At 34.7% G+C, this 9375-nt stretch overlaps 1 long non-coding RNA gene across 1 annotated transcript in view; it reads left to right on the top strand.

Annotated features, from left to right (window-relative positions):
- The first annotated feature begins 726 nt into the window (after positions 1–726).
- Positions 727–9375, top strand: part of LOC111088850 — a 14435-nt gene continuing 5786 nt past the window's right edge. Inside the window, exons 1-2 of the long non-coding RNA XR_002613242.1 lie at positions 727–804; positions 7140–7285. This is a non-coding gene — a long non-coding RNA (uncharacterized LOC111088850). The remainder of the gene's footprint in view (positions 805–7139; positions 7286–9375) is intronic.

Genomic DNA, 9375 nt, shown 5'->3' with positions numbered 1-9375 from the left:
TTCATTGTTAAGTCTACGTAGTGTAAAATGTTTCATTGTTAAGTCTACGTACTGTAAAATGTTTCATTGTTAAGTCTACGTACTGTAGAATGTTTCATTTTTAAGTCTACGTAGTGCAAAGTGTTTCATTGTTAAGTCTACGTACTGTAGAATGTTTCATTGTTAAATCTACGTAGAGTAGAATGTTTTATTGTTAAATATACATACTGTAGAATGTTTCATTGTTAAGTCTACGTAGAGTAGAATGTTTCATTGTTAAGTCTACGTACTGTAGAATGTTTCATTGTTAAGTCTACGCAGTGTAGAATGTTTCATTGTTAAGTCTATGTACTGCAGAATGTTTCATTGTTACGTCTACGTAGTGTAGAATGTTTCATAAGTCTACGTACTGTAGAATGTTATATTGTTAAGTCTACGTACTGTAGAATGTTTCATTGTTAAGTGTACGTATTGTAGAATGTTTCATTGTTAAGTCTACGTAATGTAGAATGTTTCATTGTTAAGTCTACGTACTGTAGAATGTTTCATTGTTAAGTCTGCAACTATGAAGATAGTTCAACTAATGATGGCTTTGAAGAGACCGAGAACACCCGTAACACTGGAGCCACGAAAATATTCGTGTTCAGCAAAATGACGTCACTAACGTGTAGCGAGTGGCACAGCGCATGCTTGTTGCTAAATTCTTAGACTGGGTTCTAGATGTGAGGAAATAGTATTATATGACCATTCGAAGAACCTTTTGCCCCGTGAAGAGTAAAACTTCATTTTAACTCCAGTGGAACTCTGTCTACCTTTTTTAAACAGGTCGGTAAACATTGCCTTGTGAATTATCTTAGTTGAAACACACATTAAAAAACAGTAAAACTACTGCAGCTTTAAAGTAATTAATTGTTTTCATTAAGTTCATATTGTTAAGTAAGTCTAAGCGCAAGGTTCACACGACAAAACCGTGTGTTAAATACACTAACATCGAACATTTTCGTAGTTCCGAACAAATGTGTATCTCATTTTTTTACACTTTATTTCGTACGAACTTTTTTAGATATCTTACAATAGCGTAAGTTCCGTAGTAGCTTATCATTTAGGTATAAACTTTACAATAGTATTTCAATATATTAACCCTTTTTTTTTTCTGTTTAAAATTCGCAGAGTCCCCTTAATGAGTAACTGAGAACTTAAAGAAAAGGAATCCGACCCGTTATTATTCCCTTTAAAAGAACATCAGGTTTTAAAATTAATATGTTATTGTTAGTGACGCTAATAGCATTGTTTATATTTTAATATCATTGACTTTAACAATATCACTGTTAATTATCTTTATTATCAATAGCTAGCAATATGTTTATATTTTATTTATAGTTACCCTAATATCAGAGTTTGACTTGTCCAGTTTTGTATATTATGATGTTTTATATTGGCTTTGTTTTTAAAAATTTCCCTTTATTTTCGTGAAACTCCCCCTACAAGTTGAAGTTTGCTGGTGCATCCCTGTGTTCATAGGCACAGAGATAGATATGGATTGAATTGTTTTAGCGTTTTGATTTACTATAGGGGTAATTTGTGAATTAATTTTTTTAATATATCTAGTAAAAAGGAACATTTTAAATATTTATCTCCACACACGTTTTTTAGTGCTCCCGCCAATAAAATATTCGTACGCAGGTTAAACAGCCAGGACAGAAGACCCTAATTTTCGTGTATATCCATCCCTGCTTTTTTAGTTACTAACCCTAATGGTGGAAGCTGTTCAGTAACACCCGCTGCCACGTGGAATGACCCTTTAAACCGAGTAATGGGTTTTACTGTCACTCTTATAACTCAACAACAGCTGAAAATGAGAATTAAAGGTGGCATTGCGATAAGAACCTTGGGTGGATCTTGCGATATGCAGTCAGGCACGTTAACCACTAGGCCACGCCTATCCCATCGATTATGTTAGCTTTTATCATAAGAAAAAAATTAAAATAACACTTCATTTCATGAGGCCATCCTTTCTTTGAGCTACGACCAAAATATTCGAATTTAAATACCAATGGGCTAGAACATTTAAATTAAATTTCTTGTTTGTCAGTTGAACAAGAATAATGTTTAGCCACAATCTTTGCTACAATGTTTACAACGTCAAAAAAAAAAGGGTGAAAACAAACAAAATCAAATCCTTATGCTTATCTTCTACTACCACAAGCGCCCCCCCCCCCAGTGGCACAGCGGTATGTCTGCGGACTTACAACGCTGGAATTCGGGTTTCGATACCCGTGGTGGGCAGAGCACAGGTAGCTCATTGTGTAGCTTTGTGCTTAATTACAAACAAACAAACAATACTAACACAAGCTGGTGCGCAGCGACCTCTACTTGAAACCAAGGCGGTGCTACCGCATCCCCAGTTTCTATATTGGTTTGTTCAATTAATTCTTTGTGTTTTCTTCTTTTAGTCACTATTTACTAAATAGAAACCTCTTTTAATTTCAAACAAAATGGGCACGCTGAAATTATTTTATGCAAATATGAAATTGAAGTAATGGCACGTTGTCATACGTAATTGATGTATATTTTCTGAAGAAGTGAAAGACCAAACGGTATTGGAAACCAGTTCGCTGCCAAATTTCGCTTTTACTTCAATGATTTCTAAGAACACAATTCCTGGTCAGCTTCTAAAGCTCGTTTATATATTGCTTTGTTTGTTTGTTTGTTTTTTTAAATTAAGCACAAAGCTACACAATGGGCTATCTGTGCTCTGCCCACCACGGGTATCGAAACCCGGATTCTAGCGTTGTAAGTCCGCAGACATACCGCTGTGCTAATGGGGGGCTATATATTGCTACTAAAATTGATTTTTTATTTAAAGTAAGCATCTGTTTTGTGTTAACGGTAAAGTCGATAGAACATCACATGTGTTGGTGTCTGTGAAATACTTCGTTGCTAATTAGGAACTCGTGCTTAGTAAACAAATAATAAGTTTTTATTTCATTATGACTTTCAGTTACTTGATTCTCCGAGTGGTTCCACTTTAAGATTTAGGTCACATACTCTCGATACCGGTCTCACCTGTCCATCTCAAAACGAATAATAATAGCCGTACCGATCTAATATTTCCATCTCAAAATGAATGGTACGTTCGATACAGGTCTAATCTGTCCATCTCAAAATGAGTGATACTCTCGTTACCGGTCTCATCTACCAATCTCAAAATGAATGGTATGTTCGATACAGGTCTAATCTGTCCATCTCAAAATGAATGGTACGTTCGATACAGGTCTAATCTGTCCATCTCAAAATGAATGGTACGTTCGATACAGGTCTAATCTGTCCATCTCAAAATGAATGATACTCTCGTTACCGATCTAATATTTCCATCTCAAAATGAATGGTACGTTCGATACAGGTCTTATCTACCCATCTCAAAATGAATGATACTCTCGTTACCGGTCTAATCTCCAATCTCAAAATGAATGGTACGTTCGATACAGGTCTAATCTGACCATCTCAAAATGAGTGATACTCTCGTTACCGGTCTCATCTACCAATCTCAAAATGAATGATACTCTCGTTACCGGTCTAATCTGCCCATCTCAAAATGAATGGTACGTTCGATACCGGTCTAATCTGCCCATCTTAAAATGAGTGAGGTTGTGAAGTGTAAACGGTATAACGATAAAAATGGAAACTTGAAAATGTTGCTGCCTGCCTATAGGAAATGATCAATATCAGATCTACAACTGTTAAAAAAGGTATCTATTACTGAAGAGTTATAAATCAAATATGTAAACGACATATAAGGGTTAATTTTAGGACTAAAAAGATATTATATTCCTCTTCTAGAAAAGGTTTAAGAATGATCCTGTGAAATAAGTAGTGAAACTAGTACATGTAGTCTAATTGAGTTTCAGTTTATAAAGAATTAACTAGACAACACGTACATACATACATACATATGGAGAATATTGATTTAAATGTGTGTGTTTTATCAATAATTTACAGTTATCGATAAATTATGTAATGTGCTAAAAATGATAAATTGAAGTTTACGTTAACATTATATGCTAGGAAACATGAACTCTGGCCTTTCATACAACTCTCAATATTTTCCCCCATTTGTACTTGTACAAACAGAGACGTTTCTCTAATCTTCTGTTTATTGAAGACTACGGCTTAAGCGACGGAAGGCTCTACTAGGCTACGAACAACGCGTGGGTAATGTTTAGTTTGTCATCAATTATTTGGCTTCTCATTAAATTACGAAGAGTTACAATAGCTAACATCAACATGTGAAAAAGACTTTAATTTCTGTGAGGTATTTCACGGTAATTATTCATTAAATTTCAAAGGAGCTGATACGAAGTTGTGAAACGTTTACGTTAATGAATTCGTGTATTTGAACTTGAAAACGAATAAATAACGTTACTGAACGACAGTTAGTTCGAAAATGACACGCGTATGAAAGGATTAAATTATAACACACAGAAGATTCACTTGAGAATAAAATTAAAACTTTAATGGGAATTTTAAACAAGGTAGTTTTTGCTTACCGTCTTTCCGTTGTCGAATCGAAATTCTTTTCCAGACATTTTGTTATCTAAAGATACTTGTTGACTTTAGAACAGGGGGCTTTGAAAACAATCTAACTTTATGTTTACTTAAACTACATGATTTGTGATAAGTTTTATTTGTTATCTAAAGATACTTGTTGACTTTAGAACAGGGGGCTTTGAAAACAATCTAACTTTATGTTTACTTAAACTACATGATTTGTGATAAGTTTTATTTGCCAAATAAAAACAAAGAATCTGAATTACAAAAGACACATTAACCCCCCCCAAAAAAAACAACAACTTATAATTAAACTTTCAGAAAATATTTTTTTATGTAATTCACATTGAACTTGGATTAAATAATGTATATTACTTGTTACAATGTGTATCATTATTACATAGCTTACTATGAAAGTGATTTTAAAAAGGCATTTTTATATAACTTACCCTGAAAGTAGGTCAAACAATCTATTTTACTTCATTCATAGTATGTCCCCCAGTGGCATAGCGGTATGTCTGCGGACCTACAACGATACCCGTGGTGGGCAGAGCACAGATAGCCCTTTGTGCTTAACTACAAACAAACAAATTGTTCATAACCATACATACCTTTGCTCATGATATTTACGTTTCTTACCCATATTCCAATATCTTATAACCACGACTTATCTTCTCTTATAACCCTTGCTCATAACACTTTTCCTCTTTGGTCATTTACCATTTCACTGATATCCCCGCTTTTTATCCCTTCTACTTATATATCTCAGACCCCTAACATTACTTCGTTAATAAGGTATCCAATGGATTATCTTATGGTGTTAACATACGGGGTATTTCTTGAATACATTCTTCAATAATATTTTCTTTTTGTTGTTTCAAAGTATCTGTTGAGTTAAGCATTCATTTTGTAAAGTTTTACATACTAATACATACGTGTTAAATTCGGTTAAGTTTTACAAAAACCATGTACGTTGCTTACAGAACCAGGCGAGTTGATGTGGTCAATACCTACTTTTTAGCGCTGTATAAAGGTTTATTTTGTATAGCAGTGCTTTCATACAAAGGTTTCAGTGACTGTTGAAACAAATATCAAAAAGATTCGGAGCTTTAGCACTGAAGGAAAACATATCGTATTTCAAACGACTTTATATATCGACGAAAACTCGTAAGTTGAATGCTAGATGTTATTACCAGCAGCCTTCTGGCTGTATGCTGTATTATTGGTTTATGTACTTTGCTTTTAATAGCTGAAATGTCCTAAATGTATCACGTAGTTAGGCTTGAATTCCAGGAGATGGGTTATCTACTGTGAAGTGTGAATTTCTTAGTTATATGAAATCCTACAAACTTCTCACGTTTCTGTGTAAACAAACAGTACTACATGCTCACTACCAGTATGGAAAAAAGACATTAACGAGGATTTTGTTTGTAATTAAGCACAAAGCTACATAATGGACTTTCTCATAAATTCTCATTTGCAATAAAATCAAATGGTAAGATATTTCTAATGAAGCTTTGACCACTTGGCACATTGTTTAAATCATCTCTCGATGTGATTGGTTTAGAAGCAATGAATCAATGAGCTGTTTGTGTAATAAGGCTCAGTCCTCTAACAGAGTTCCTTCCAACACTTCTTGAAGGTAAATTAGGCACAACAAATTTTCTTTCTGGAACATACCATGCGTTTTACATGAGATTTAAGTCCAGTGAGAGTACTGGTTAGTTCAATATCCTCTTCTTCCAGAAAGTTGATAAACAGTTAGGCACGATGGGGTTTTGTGTTGTCATCCATATAGCAACACTAATAGTTGTAAGAATCGTATGACATATAGTAGCACACAAAGGCCACTGTGGTCATCATTACTGATCCAGGCTCAAACCACTATGATACAACTATCAAGTCCTTACTCAGCCTAATTAGGGTTGGATTTGGTTCCGAGCTCTCGTATCTGGTTGCAATGTGCATCGTGATTTGTCTGTAAACAAGACATTAATTCGTCCACGTGTTCTTACATTGCTGGATTTCCGACACTGGTCTACTCTATCCAGATCTCCGGCTAACTGTGTTGATGGTCTGAAAGCGAGTCCATTGTCCTGTTAACTATACTTTGTGAGGCTTGTAGCCATTATTCTACAACTTTTGCGTTCGAACAGTTTCTATCCAACCTATTGTCCTCAACGTCATGGAAAGGTCCGATTAATTTGTTCGTTTGTCTTTTGGTGGAAGCCCCGGGGTGTCCTGGGGCATATTTCGCTAGAATTTAAATCTCCCTACACACCCTACTCTTGTTCAGATTGCTAATTGAGAACAAGAGTATGTTTTGTTTACTTTTATATAAAACACTACAATGTGCATGTCGGATCACATAATTACCCACCTGGTATTTAATTTTCGTAAAAATGAACTCAGGGTTTGCATTGACAACTAATAACAATAGTTGTGCTTTATCATAGGTAGAGTATAGAAAACTCTGATCATTTTGTTATTATTCTGAGAAGCGTATTTACTAGATATTAAAAGCTAATACTTAGTAACAAACTCCGATAATAAGTTGAATGTGTTTTTGTTTGTGGTTAACTGGTTTCTCTGAATCTTCACGCAACTTTAAGGCACCATGGCTGGATTCATGACACGGATCGGCATCTATCTGAGTCTGCTTTGTCTAACAATAAGCCCTGTTCTTTCCTATAATGACGACAAAACGATCTACAAGTGGAGCCCCCTATATTTCCGCAATCTGAAGAAGAATCTTTGGGTAAACTCCATATCTAAATATTTTTGTTTGAAACTTAAATAGCTCTACAAACTTCTCTTTCAAGTTATATAATCATTTCATAACAACTTTTTCATAATTTATAGGCTTTTAAATATTTTAAATTGAAATAATTAATTTTAAAAAATCGTTACTTAACAGTTTTTTAATGGTGACAAATTGTAAAGGAATAATTTGAATTGCTTGTTATTTATATTTATATTAAATCTAGCTGCATTTTGTCACAATGGAAATTTAATTCATTCATTTGTCATTTACTAAACGAAATAAATTATGTTTTATGGTTTCTCAAGATGGGTAAAATAATTGTAGAATATTTTCGTGTCTATTAAACACTATTTCAGCCTTAACGTACATTAGATAACGAATAAGCTTGAAATTAGTTTCAACAAGACGAGATCAAATAAACCAGCAAGATTTCTTCGTTGGAAAACTAGATTTTCATATTTTTATCTTTTATTTATTATTCATAGGTGAAATCTCAGATATCATTGGTCTATTATGATTAGAAAACAAATTAAAAATACATTTCATTGCGAACTCCATATGTTCACTTCACTAAAATTGCACACGAGTAATGCATTTAAACAATTCTAATGAAAACCCTTTCTCTACAAATAGGCACAATTCGTTTTAGTCAGCATTGTGTTTTGTTAACACAGAGAAGTATTGGATGGCACTACATAACATAGGAAGTGATATCTGTTGGATGTGAAATGCAAAATTAAATATATATATAACTTCATTCTTGAATCATTATGTAGTTCAAAATGTTTTTCTTGCATTACTAAGTACTCCCTACTTTTTGGCAGGTTCACATGACTTTCTTAAGTCACAAGCCTTCCAATGATGTATTGAAATCTAGTTCATTTGTTCCTGGTGTGTTATTTCTAGCCGCGACACAGCAGCTCACAGAATGTCTCTGAGTTTTTTTGTTGTTGACTGATTTGAGATCTAATTACAGCCGCACCTACTGAGAATAATTCTTGTTTCTATCTTATATTTGTTTATTTTCATCTTACCTTTTATCGTTAGAAACTTCTGCTCGTTAATTACCAGACAGATTTCCTGCTAAAAAGTCCACCAGTGAAAGAAGGGAAACAAAGTGAGGTGACACACAGAACGTTCTATCCACAAAAATTCCTGTAAAGTTCTAACTCCGCAATTAACTCACTAATTTATTAAAACAGGCAATTACATGGTGTATTTACACAGGACGTGGCAAAATTAACATGACATTACGTACTATACTTACACAGGACATGACAAAATTCACAACATAACAGTGACGTGCGGTGTTCTTAGCTAAAACGTAATACATCACAGATAAGCCTTTAATGCTATAAAACAGGATGTTCGAATGTATATCCAGAAAATGCAATAATTCCAATTCGACCACCAATAAAGAGACGGGACACGAAGACATTCACAAATAAGCAGAATCGTTCATCACTTAATACTTCCCCCCAGTGGCACAGCGGCATGTCTGCGGACTTATAATAACGCTAGAAACCGGGTTTTGATACCCGTGGTGTGCAGAGCACAGATAGCCCATTGTGTAGCTTTGTGCTTAACTACAAATAAACAAACACTTAATGTTTTATATAACCAATAAGTTGGCACGCGAAAAAAACAATACTTTTATTTATTAATGTGGCCTAAAGGTTTGTGGTGGGGAATGTTGTCTTGGTGTCTCCCCTTCAATCTATGAGTTCGGTTTGTGATGGGGAATGTTGTCTTGGTGTCTCCCCTTCAGCCTATGAGTTCGGTTTGTGGTGGGGAATGTTGTCTTGGTGTCTCCCCTTCAATCTATGAGTTCGGTTTGTGGTGGGGAATGTTGTCTTGGTGTCTCCCCTTCAATCTATGAGTTCGGTTTGTGGTGGGGAATGTTGTCTTGGTGTCTCCCCTTCAATCTATGAGTTCAAAATTTATTTGCTTATTTAATCTAGGTGGCTTTCTGACCACATGGTGAGCTATACTAACTAGACCAGTAGCACTTCTGACCACATGGTGAGCTATATCAACTAGACCAGTAGCACTTCTGACCACATGGTGAGCTATACTAACTAGAC

This window comes from Limulus polyphemus, unplaced genomic scaffold, assembly GCF_000517525.1.
Source record: "Limulus polyphemus unplaced genomic scaffold, Limulus_polyphemus-2.1.2 Scaffold4579, whole genome shotgun sequence".
NCBI lineage: Eukaryota > Metazoa > Arthropoda > Merostomata > Xiphosura > Limulidae > Limulus > Limulus polyphemus.
This window is presented reverse-complemented; position numbering and strand designations above follow the sequence as displayed.